We start from the raw sequence: 12,197 nt of genomic DNA, 5'->3' as shown, positions 1-12,197 counted from the left end.
GCATTCCATATATAAAGTTAAAGATTCCTTTTTTTTTCTAGGTCCTTATACTAGTATATTTCTTTGGGATAAAATGAGAATTTAACTAATTTCAAAAGTTTTGTAAAGGTTATGCTATGTAAAGGCATTTCTGAGGTGAAGATTTAATACACTGATATGAAACTAACCTTTAATTCTAGGACTTACATGTATTGTTACTCTTGTAATTATGTAATCAACTTTTTAACAACTGCTTTTCATTTCTTGCATCTGAAGAATGAAAAATATGGAATACTATACAAATTTTCATTTCATCCTTGTGCAAGTGCCATGTTAATCTCTGTATTGTTTTAATTTGTGTAGACGTGCTGCTGAAGCATGTAGTATCCTCTAAATTTAAGTAGTTAATGATGCAATCTTCATATAGGCTTATATCTTTACGTGCCTATTTGTAACAAGGAAACCTTATTGTTCCTAACAATACTATTGATCGATTTTTCCTAAAATTGTGTATATAGTGGAAAAATTATATTGTTTCGTCGATTGCTCACATTTGCAATTTTTTGTCACTGACTATTTTAAATCTTTTTTCATTTTAGATTTGATCATACTTTGAAGCATTTATAGCTAGGTCCAAAAGTGATGGCTTTTTCAAGTACTTATTTGTCCAACTGAGTTAGCTTTGTGGAGCTAATGGATCCAAAGTAAACCTTGCTTAAGAGCTACTTCTAAACTTCTCCAGCTTAAAATTTCCCAAATGAGGTCTTACTGGCACAAATGTCTACCTGACCCTTTACCCTTCTTCCATGTAGGAACAGACCAACCAGAATATCTTACCCTGAAATCATACTTTGTCTTACTGGAAGAAAACTAATCTTAGTTACAAGGGATCATAGAGAGATGAACAGTTCAGACAGAACTGTTCAGACCAGAAGGTATTTTATAAAAATATAATTGTTTATGATACCTACCATTTCAAAAGTAGCTAAAGCCAAGAAGGTGAAAAATTGTTCATATGCATGATTACCTAATGTCATGGTCTGTCTACCTTCCAACCAGGAAGGAACTTACACTACTGTCTTTCTATCAACAAATATGTCCATAGCTCCAGGAGAAGTCCATGTGTTTCTCCTCGATATTAGGCCTTAAATTAGTAATGCTTTAATCACAGTGTTTCCTCTTGTCTCCAGACTGTAAATCCACAAATGGTAAAACTTTAGGTCTAGCTCTACAAAATACTGTGGTAGAGATAATGCAATATTACTTTAAAACAAAGTTGTCTTTAATACCCTAACCACCACAGAACAATGTAAAACATGTGCTGTTTTTTTATTATTTTATACATAGATATATATATTTTATTTTATATTTGCTGATTTTATATTTCACACAGTGAAACTTACTAGAATTAATTGATAATTTGATAAATAAATTGATAATTATTTATTCCAATGAATAGAATTGGAATATAAATAATTATGTTTAGGGCTGGGAAGGTGGCTCAGTGGTAGAGCGCTTTCCTTGCATAACTGATCCCTGGATTCGATTCCTCATCACCACATAAGCAAAAAGAAAAAAGCCAGAAATGGCGCTGTGGCTCAAGTGGTTTGACCGCTAGCCTTGAGCTGAAGAGCTGAGGGACAGCACCCAGGCCCAGAGTTCAGGCCCCACGACCGGAACACCCCCCCAAAAAAATAAATAAAATAAAAAAATAAATAATTAGGTTTAGAATATATATCGGAATATAAAGAGAATCAATGTAATGTCTTGAGTATAAGCTTGTGATACCTTCTAAGTGTTCTTGGTCTTCTGAATTCACATGGTAAAAAAATGTTGTTTTCCTCTAATCTATAAGGGATTTTAGTCTGCTGCCCTGTTCATGGTTTTAACTCGCTGGTTCCAAAATGTTTTTCTCCATATTTCTGAAGCATTCCTACTGATTATACCCAAATTTTGCTGATATGATCTCTAAAAGATATTATTCTTCTGCAGGACCCATGAGTCCTAGGATCCTAGGTCCCAGTTACCTGCATCATCAGATAACAGGTGCAAGACTTCTCACCTAGGCCCATACAACATGCCAACAGAATGTAATTGAAGACTCATCTTAATTTCTCATTTCCTATAATATTTTAGGGCCTCAATTCTTTGAGAAGAAGGAATTAGCAGTAAGCAATTGTGAAATGCAACGAACTTAAAATGAAGGATGAGATCATAAAATCTGAGAGAAAGTACTGTAATTCAAATTTTCAATTTACAGATGACCAGACCATATCAGTGAACAACATCACAAAGTGTCACAAAATTATTTTTAATACCCCTCCCCTAATGATTAATGAAAGATTTCAGTCCAGCATTAGTGGGCCCAGAAAATATTACCTGGAAAAATAGATCTGTAATTGGTCTAACCAGGCCCGGAAAACTTGACTTAGAGGTCAAATGTAATCCAGAAAAACATTAATTGTGAAGATCCTTAGTGCTTCAAAACTTTGGTACTCCAGTAAAACTTGGTTCTGTGGTATAAAATGTTGTCATTCTCAAAACATTTAATCTCCTGAAAGTGTATTTTTTTTTCAAATAAACTTTTAAATATCACAATCGCCAAAATAACATTTGACAAATAGATGATACTCAGTGACATTATAAGCTTTTCAAGTGTAGGGAGCAAGTTACAATAGAGTTGATTTATTTACCCAACACTAATGCCATTGTTTCAACCACTCATTAAAGTGTAGAAATAATACCACCCACCATTTGTGTTGTTCAGTAGGTGCCTTCCAGAAATATGTTAAATAGATCAACCTCCCAAATTTCAAACGCAAACATTAGCTAATAAAGTAAATTTCATCACTTAATAAGGTACATTTTAAAAAGCCACAAATAGTTGCCTTATCATACGTTGTTTTATGTTTTCCCTATAAGTCTAACATAGTAAGTCTTGAATATGGATACTCATCAGAGATGTGACAAACATAAAATCTGTCTTCTATTTCTATCATATTCCTCTATAGTAATAAATTTTAATTTTCTTCTTTTTCCAAAACTTATAGGTAGTAGAAAATATTATCCCATAGAAAGTAAAATAATCACACACCATTGTACATAGACATTTATAAAAACTGATAGGAATACATTCTAAGCCATTTTTAAACTTTCTTGTTGACTAAAGATTAATCTTTCAAATGAATGAGAATAAAATCAAGTCTAGGGGCTTCACATCTCCAGTCTTGCACATTATTATTGCAGATGAACAAATTATGGAAATGTAAGTTGACATAAGTTCAAGTATATACAGGATTGAATCTCCAAAGAATGAAAATAAACCTTTCAAAGTATTAACAGACAGTTTAACAGAACGATTATCAGGAAGTTGAAAGCAGAGAGGAATAATAGTAAAGACATAGAATGAATGAAAAATGGAACAAGGGACAAGTACAGCTAGAATAGTCAATGTACACATGTGATAAAGGAAGTGGTAAATCTGAAATAAATCTTGGAGAAGGGGTTGATTGACAATAATAGAAGGAGTGAATCTGATCCAGGGGCATTGGACAATTAAATGGACATATTTAATTGTAACACACTTGCACAACCTTTTGAAATTCAGTTAAAGAACACACGAAAATCACAACCAAACAGCAATCTTTAGAGAGTATGAGCATGACCTCTCAAAAATTTAAGCTGTTAATGGAAGGCAGTTTTGGGAAAAGCAAACAAAGATATTCAAAGAGGGAAGTTTACGGTAGGTGAGAATTTTGAACAGATTTAAATAGATTGTCTAAAGTTATAAATCACCTACATCTGCTGCAAATACTATCTTTCTTCTGCGAGTTCTCTTTGTCTGAACTGGACACTCCAGTACTGAGACATACTTGATAGCTTGTGAAGATAGAATGAAATAAACAAGATCAAGGACCCGTTACTACACTGGAGAGAAAACAATTCTCTATGTTTTCTTTCATCTCTCTTCACTACTCTCTCTTCATACTTTTAAGTCAATGATTTTGAATTATATATTTCCTTCTTTGTTCTGACAAAGTAATTGGTCAAAGTAATTCACTAAATATTATTTTCAATTTTTTTCTTTTCTTTTCTTTTCTTTTTTGTCGGTGGTGGGGCTTAAACTCTGGGCCTGAACGCTGTCCCTGAGCTCTTCAGCTCAAGGCAAGCACTCTACCACTTGAGCCACAGCACTACTTCCGGCTTTTTTCTTTTTACTTATGTGGTGCTGAGGAATCGAACCCAGGGCCTCATGAATGCAAGGCAAGCGCTCTACCACTGAGCCACCTTCCAGGACCCATTTATTTGTTTGTTTTTGTTGGTCATGGGGCCTGAAGTCTGGGCCTAGGCACTGTCCCTCAACTATTCAGTTCAAGAATAGCAATCCACCACTGGAGCCACTTTTGGCTATTTTTTTCTGCTTATGTGGTGCTGAGGAATTGAACCCAGGCCCTCATGCATGCAAGGTAAGCACTAAACTATTGAGCAACCTTCCTAAACCTACTATATTATTTATTGTGTATTTATTTTACATCTTTTTTTTGGGGGGGTCCGGTTGTGGAGCCTAAGCTCTGAGCCTGGGTGCTATCCCTAAGATCTTCAGCTCAAGGCTAGCACTCTACCACTTGAGCCACATCGCCACTTCCAGCTTTTTTCTTTTTGCTTATGTGGTGCTGAGGAATCGAACCCAGGGCTTCAGGCATGCAAGGCAAGCGCTCTACCACTGAGCCACCTTCCCAGCCCCCATTTTTTTTCTATCATGCTGCTTACTTATTCAAGCGAGTCCAATAAACTTCCCCCTTGCACTTGTTGCGATGAAAACCTAACGTTTATGTTAATCAGGACAAACTCTAATGTAAAACTTTGTCTCCATAAAACCAGTCCAAGAAGCTGTGATCACAAATATATGGCTATTCTTTTTTCTTTTACCTTGAAAATCTTCTGTGTCTAAAGTGCCAACAAAAATAAGTACTCCAACACTTTTTGGTTCAATCACTTCTAACTCAAAGTTATATTTTGCTAACAAGATGCTTAGGGGAAACTGAAGAATACTCCATTTTATCTTCTCTCTTTAGACTCTCCTTAGATATCATATCAGGAACAGTGAAGTCATTTTTGCAAAATTGTTTCAATAGATTATTTTTCTCTTGTCTTGCATTTGCTCAACAAGATGAATGGGGGAGAATAGAGTTAAATCACCCATGCCTTGGATGACAGTGTCTGTTACAAAGGACAATGCTTGCATGTTCTACTTCTATGTCCTCTTAACTCTTGCCTGATATCCAATTAATCACAGCTTCTTGGCTTGAAGTCTAGTGAAGCTGAAGCACTATAAGGCCTTCCCCACTGCTAAACCTTCATGGTTTCTCCTTTAAAACTCTTTTAAGTTGCATCATTTGGATGTGGAACTTATTTTGATATTCCATTCAATCAGTTCTGCATTGTAGTGAGCCAAATTGGCTCTATAAAATCACTTTAGGTAGCACAAATATTAAGACAATCTATATCAAAAAGTTTTGATCTCCCTCCACTGATGAAGCCAATACACTTAGCTAGGGCTTCTAAGAACACTGTTTTCTAAGCTTTTCCATTTGCTCAATTATTTTGTGACCCCCAAACTTTTAGGCTTTTGTACTAAGAGACATTTTCACTATCTCATGATAATAAGGGTATTATTTTTTGTGAGCCACTTTGAAATGTGAAATCACTGGTGTGAAGTATCTAATCAGATTTTTTTCTGTGTTTCAGTGCTTCACATGCAAAGACCTCATGGAAAGTATTATAAACAGAAATGTGTAAGCCCAATGCCTTCTTTCATTGTGGAGGGCACTTTGTCCCTAAATATTTTGACCCAAATTATCTTTTTCAAAGAATTACTGTTTGTTAAATAAAGGCCAATTCACAAATTTTGATGTCTTTTTTTTTAAGAACTTTGAATTTAAATTCCACTACAACCTTGTTTCACACAGTGAGAGTATATTTCCCAGGTAAGGACAATTCTCACGGAAACTTACAGGATTTATAGGAAGGTTTCTTAAGTTTGTTTGTTTAGTGTGAAAATGAGCCATCTTCACCCACATTGCTTCCTCTCCACTAAGTCTCCATGGATTTCTTTGCACGAAAGCCTATTTTCCCAGGCAATTTTAAATTTTCTTCATAAGCTAAGTTGTTAAAAATTAAAATTTACCTGTCACAATTTTAAAACTCTTTTGAAATTCCTTTAGCAGAACCACGAATTCACCAATCCTAATTCCACCTTGACCATCAAAAACAGTTACCATGTTGTTTTCACAATATAGTGTCCATGCAACTAATATTTTCCAGTGGCTTTGTTATGCATACATATGACCATATAAGATGATACTGAGCAAAATTAACTCTAAGATATGGAATCAGAGATTTTTATTTGCGGTTGTTGTTTTTAATGTATTAAGTGATTTCTATATTCTTTGGGTTTTCCCCTATGGTTTATCCCTTGCTGTATTTGACTTTGTACCCTGTGCATTATGTATACATTTATCTTAATTAGGGAAGGGAAGAGGAACAAGAAAATGGCGACACAAAGGACAAAGTGCAAACCAATTCATTAGTAATACTCACAAGACAATATGTTGGAAATATACATTACAACATGTGAGGGGTATTGAGGTGAAGAAAAATTGTTAGAAAAATGAGGGAGGGGATAACAAATTTGAAAAGTTATTTATTCACTACCTTACAGTTACTGTAACCCCACTGTACATCACTTTGACAATAAAATTAAATTTAAAAAGTAAGCTGCATAAAATAAAATTTCACTGTATTGGTATAGTATTATTATTTATATAGTAACTTTTAAAAATCATTACTCTTTGGCATCTAATTTGAATTAATTACTCCTTGTTTATCAGAGGGTCATCAACTCGAATGTTATCCAGCTAGACAATATTGTCACAATATACTTGCCAATATTTTGAAAAAAGAATAAATTTAGTACTTTTACACACATAAAACCGAAAAAAGTTTAATTCTATGGAAACCCATAACTTTTAAAAGTAAATAAGTTGTTAAGAGAACAGAATATATGTGTTCTTCAAAATTCCTATGACTAATAACTACTCATTTTCAAATTCTGACCGTTCCATACCTGAGAAATTCAAAACAATACCTGTTTGCATGTTCTGTAATTCTTCAATAGATGCAGTTTCCAATGAGGTTTTACAGATTGAGAAGTCAAAAGAAAAATAACCACAATTGGTAGAGCATAAAACTATGAAGCATCTGTGATAATTATTCAAGAGTAAGCAATCCCAATATTTATGCCATAAAGTCATCCTAGCCCAACAAATTCCAACTTGTAAGGTACACCTGAAAATTCCCTTATTTCACATCATGAATAGCTTTTCTTTATTGTAAAAAATACTACACCTCTGCTAATGTGATGTCCTCATTGTTTTGGAAAGAACCCCAATAAACTGGGCTGCATCATTTTTACCCCAATGATATTCTTGAGATCAGAACACTTGAAAATATTATTTATATATTTTTTAACTATTATAGATATTCAGGATGCTAAGATCGGAAGATTACGGTTCAAAGCCCACCAGGGCAGGAATGTTCCTGACATTCTTATCTCCAATAAACTTCTCAGAAAAAGACAGACACAAGTGGCACTGAGGTTTAAGTGGTAGGGCACGAATCTTGAGCTCAGAGACAATGTCCAGGACCAGAGTTCAAGCCCTAGGACAAACCAGTAAAACAAATACAGAAATAAAAACGAACCCCAAACCTAGCATTTTTATCATTGCATACAGAGGCACGTAATTAAGGAAATTTCTTCCTGTGTTACATATAGATAGAAGAAACAAGTTATCACACAATTATTCTCTTCATACCATGTTATACCACACCCTCAAAAAATTGGTCTTTTTCTAAATTTATAAATAATATAATCCGTTTGTTGGCAACTCTGTCTACATTATTCACATTATCATTTGATACATGAACAGTTGGAATTATCTGTTAACTAAGTTCTAACTTTCTTGAAAGAATATTCTAGGCAAATAGAATGTTAGAATAATTTGTGAATTTGTCAATTAAACCCTCTATTTAAAAAGAATTTTGTAGTATCATATAGAATATGGAATTACAAACAAAAACAAAATACTTATTTTGAAAATAAATTCTAATTTAGCAAGGTCCACAAAGTCCTATATTTGACAAAGTTTTCTATTTCTCCAGGCTTAAGTTTTGTAAACCTTTATAATTTCTTTGGAAACCAGCAGAAGGATGCTTACTTACTTTTTCAAATTTTGGATGGGAATCATGAGCTACTTTGCATCTAGGAATGTTCTGTAATGAAGACAGCATTTAAAACACAATTGAGGATTATATGTGAGTTGCATTTCAATAGGAAACTTGACTTCTCAAAACATAATGACAAAATTAGCCCAAACTTACAACTGTGTATTCCTTTCTTGTTATTTGGTTTGTATTATTGAGACAAAATTTTACTACCTGGTCCAGGGAAGGTATCACTATGTAATTCCACTCAATAATATCCTGTCTTATTCTGAGTGCAACAATTCCAGGCCTGTATCACATTGCCCTGCCATAGTTTGTTGGTTTATTAAAATCTAGAAATTAAGCAATTCTCAACTTCTATGAAGATCTTATCCATACAATGACTGCCAAGACTATTTATGTACTATTTTCAAAGATGTTCTAACATTTGACACAAGATATGAACATTTTCAGATGCACCTGCTGTGGACTCTGATTCATTCCTCCATGGATCTGATCCCTTTAATAATGATATATTTGACTTTCTTACTACCTCTGGTCCCTAACTAAGCAGTAATCTTAAACTTTTTTGAAGATAGTTCACTTGAGGACTTTCTAATACTTTCTAATAATAAAATTTATCACCTGATTCTAGTCTTACTCAGGACATATTTTCTATTGTTTCTAACTTTCTTATATATTCTGACAGTTTTTATTTGTGTATTTGTGTGTGCACAAATAAGTGCCTCTGTGTGTATGTGTATATTTGTATGTATGTATGCAAAAGCCTCAAGGTCTTATCCAGCAATCTTTATCATGACTGTTATTCCATCACTTGAACCATTCTTCCAATGCAATTTTATCTGGTTAATTATTGATAGTGTCTCAAAGACTGTTCTGCCCATGATGGATGCAAACTGAACTACCCAGACCCCTTTAAATTCTTAGGTTTATTTTTCTACAAGTATCTACTTTTAAACTACAAACATTTAAGTTTAAGTGGTAGCCCAGATTTTTAACTCAAGAATTCACATACACATTACATACACATTACATATCCTGAGTGTATACTGTTAGAAATGTGATCTTAAGCTGGGTGGTGGTGAGATCTGAGGATTGAGATTCAAAGCCAGCCCCAGTAGGAAAGTCCTCGAGACTCTTTTCTCCAATTAACTACCAGAAAACTGGAAGGGGCACTGTCGCTCAAGTGGTAGAGCACTAGCCTGGAGCTGAAAAGCAAAGGGACAGCACCCAGGGTTCACGTGCCACAACCAACAAAAACATAAAATATATAAGAAAAGGTATGGCTAGTGTAATCCCTGCTCTCTCAAGATGGACTTTTTTTTTCCAGTTAAGTCCATTCTCCTACATCTGACTTGAATGGAACCAGAATCATTCTTCCATTCTACTTTTTACAAATTTTCATGTTTAGCAAGGGTGATTTAGAAAGGGAGTGGCCTCATATTCATGTTCAACTTGGGAGTAATGCTTTCTCTATGACACTTCTATAAATCTACATACTGGACTTGGCTTTATTGTTTCAATGTTGTCTTTTTTGTAGAGTCTTCTATATTGTATTGAACACTAAAACACAGAAATCCTCTTTCTCCTATTATTGCTAATTTTTCTCTTACTGTTAACTCATGTACACTTGGGAAATAATGCACTACATATACACTCACAAAAAATGATCTGAGAACTTTTTTCCCATTTAAAATTCACCTTAATTTATGGAGCACTTATGAAGTTTGAACTCAATGTACTCTTGGATAATGTATTTATAAGGAATTTAAAATTTATATTTTCTCTTTACTAAGTTGTCTCTGGAACACTTGCTACCACATGTCCAAAGATTTCCTTGTGCTATTTCAATGAAGACAGAAAACATTCATTATACCTCAAGCACCATCATTGATTGTTACTGGAAGTAACTATTACTGGATGTGGAAACTGATCACAGGAATGGAATTGAACATAGAGGAATGACAAAGTTCAACTTAACTTGTGCTTTCCTTTTTACTGTACAAAAAAGAATCCAAGGCCTGAAGGAAACTCTGTCCCTGACTTTTTTGAGTGTGTTCCTTCCTCATATAAAACTTGTCTGTAAACTTCTGGTTGAGAGTATTACAAAAGGAAATAATGTGCCATTTGAGGGCAAGCATAGAACAAAAAGAAATAACGTTGTTTTAAAAGTGTTCTACTGCAAATAAACAAAGACATGGGGGTTTTAAAGTGTTTTATGGATGGATATTTCATTCCTGAGATGATTCTTCTGTTGCAGGAGTCAGTTATCCATTCCTTTACTCTGGTCCTGATTACTCCATAGCAATAAGGATTACAAAAAAGCTAGGTCCAGTGAGTATAATGAGCAATAGCAGGCTCTTCTAAGACCAGTACTCCTTTAAGGAGGGTCCTAAAGAAAGACCTGGGGTTTATTGTTTGCTTGTTTGTTTAGTTGTGCTGGTTCTGGGGCTTGAACCCAGATGCTGGACCGTGTCCCTGAACAGTTGTCTTCCTGCTCACCTGCCCCCAAAGCTAGTACTCTACTGCTTGAGCCAAAACCCCACTTCTGGCCTTTCTTGTGTTTAAGATAAGAGTTTGACAGACACTCCTGCCTGGGTTGGCTTTGAACTGAGATAGAAAAAGCCAAGTGACATCAACTGTATCAAGACTTCTGTTTTGAACCAAGAAATAGTAGGTGAAGTTTATTCTAAAGCTAATATTTGACAATTTTTAAAAGAAGAGAATATGTCCAGCTAAGAAGCCATAATTTAAATAACTCAGGAAAAGTAGGTGTACTGAATCATTTTGGAATTTTTTTCTGATTTGAAGATTACTGTTGACCTTGTTGTTCCTTTTGGGGCAACTTAAAGTCATATTTGCACTTTTTGTCGGTCATGGGGCTTGAACTCTGATCCTGGGCACTGTCCCTCAGCTATTCAGCTCAAGTTCAGAGCTCTACCACTTTAGATACAGCACAACTTCTGGGTTTCTAGTGGCTAATTGAAGATGAGTCTCACAGACTTTCCTGACCAGGATGGCTTTGAACCATAATCCTCTGGTCTCAACCTCCTGAGTGGCTAGGATTACAGACGTGACCCACCACCACTCAGCTCATATTTCCATTTAGTGCACTTAATGACACTATGTAGACAAAGAATGGTAATTTGAATCAAATGATGACCTTGCAGCTTTTCAGAAAAATTGAGGTAGCAATAAATAACTCCTCCTTTTCCATGTTGTTACATTAATGACTCATGAGCTATGGGACCTTTACATTAGTATCGTCTTCCATCTGTGTAGGTATATGTAGTATCAGGAAGTGTTCATAGAGAAATAGAGAAAGACAGAATTTTAGAAAGCAACAGAGATCAGGTATGAAAAGGAGAAGGAGATACATTTATCACACAGAGATTAAGAACTAGCACAAGATTTAGAATGCTAAAGGCAATAAGGAATAATCCTAGTTGATAAGTAGTTCTTCAATAACCAAAAATGGTTCCCTAGAACGGTTTCTGGTATACCTTAGTTACAATCATTTGTTCCTTCCATCTGGAGTTAGTCCTTCTCTTGTCACAACTGTTAATTAGCCTCTTCCTTTTTGGTGCCATGACTGACCAAAAAGGTTTCCAAATGTGACTTGGACTACCCTTCTCATTGTTATTAGCAGTGACCACTCAAAAGTGTGGAATCTTTGAATTTTCAGAATTAAACTTCATTTGACATATAAGCACATTCCTGGTATTAATTTCTGTGACCTATTGAACAAAACTTTTTGTCAACACAGTATAATAATGTAGGTAAAGTACATGAATGAGGTACTATTGTCAGGTATCTGTATGGAAGGAGCAATTATATATTCCAAGTATGGCTTACTTTGCATTTACTAACTGTTTGGTTTTTTGCCAGTCCTGTAGTTCTGGGGCTTAAACTCAAAGCTAGGTAATTATTCCTGT

At 34.7% G+C, this 12,197-nt stretch overlaps 1 pseudogene; it reads right to left on the bottom strand.

The window, feature by feature from the left end:
- Nucleotides 1-259: 259 nt before the first annotated feature.
- Nucleotides 260-359, bottom strand: LOC122117550 (annotated as a pseudogene).
- Nucleotides 360-12,197: the final 11,838 nt, after the last annotated feature.

The sequence above is a fragment of the Dipodomys spectabilis genome, unplaced genomic scaffold, assembly GCF_019054845.1.
Source record: "Dipodomys spectabilis isolate Male_0828 unplaced genomic scaffold, ASM1905484v1 ptg000143l, whole genome shotgun sequence".
In the NCBI taxonomy this organism is placed as follows: Eukaryota; Metazoa; Chordata; class Mammalia; order Rodentia; family Heteromyidae; genus Dipodomys; species Dipodomys spectabilis.
Note: the sequence above shows the minus strand (reverse complement) of the source record. Positions and strands in the feature narration are given on the sequence as shown.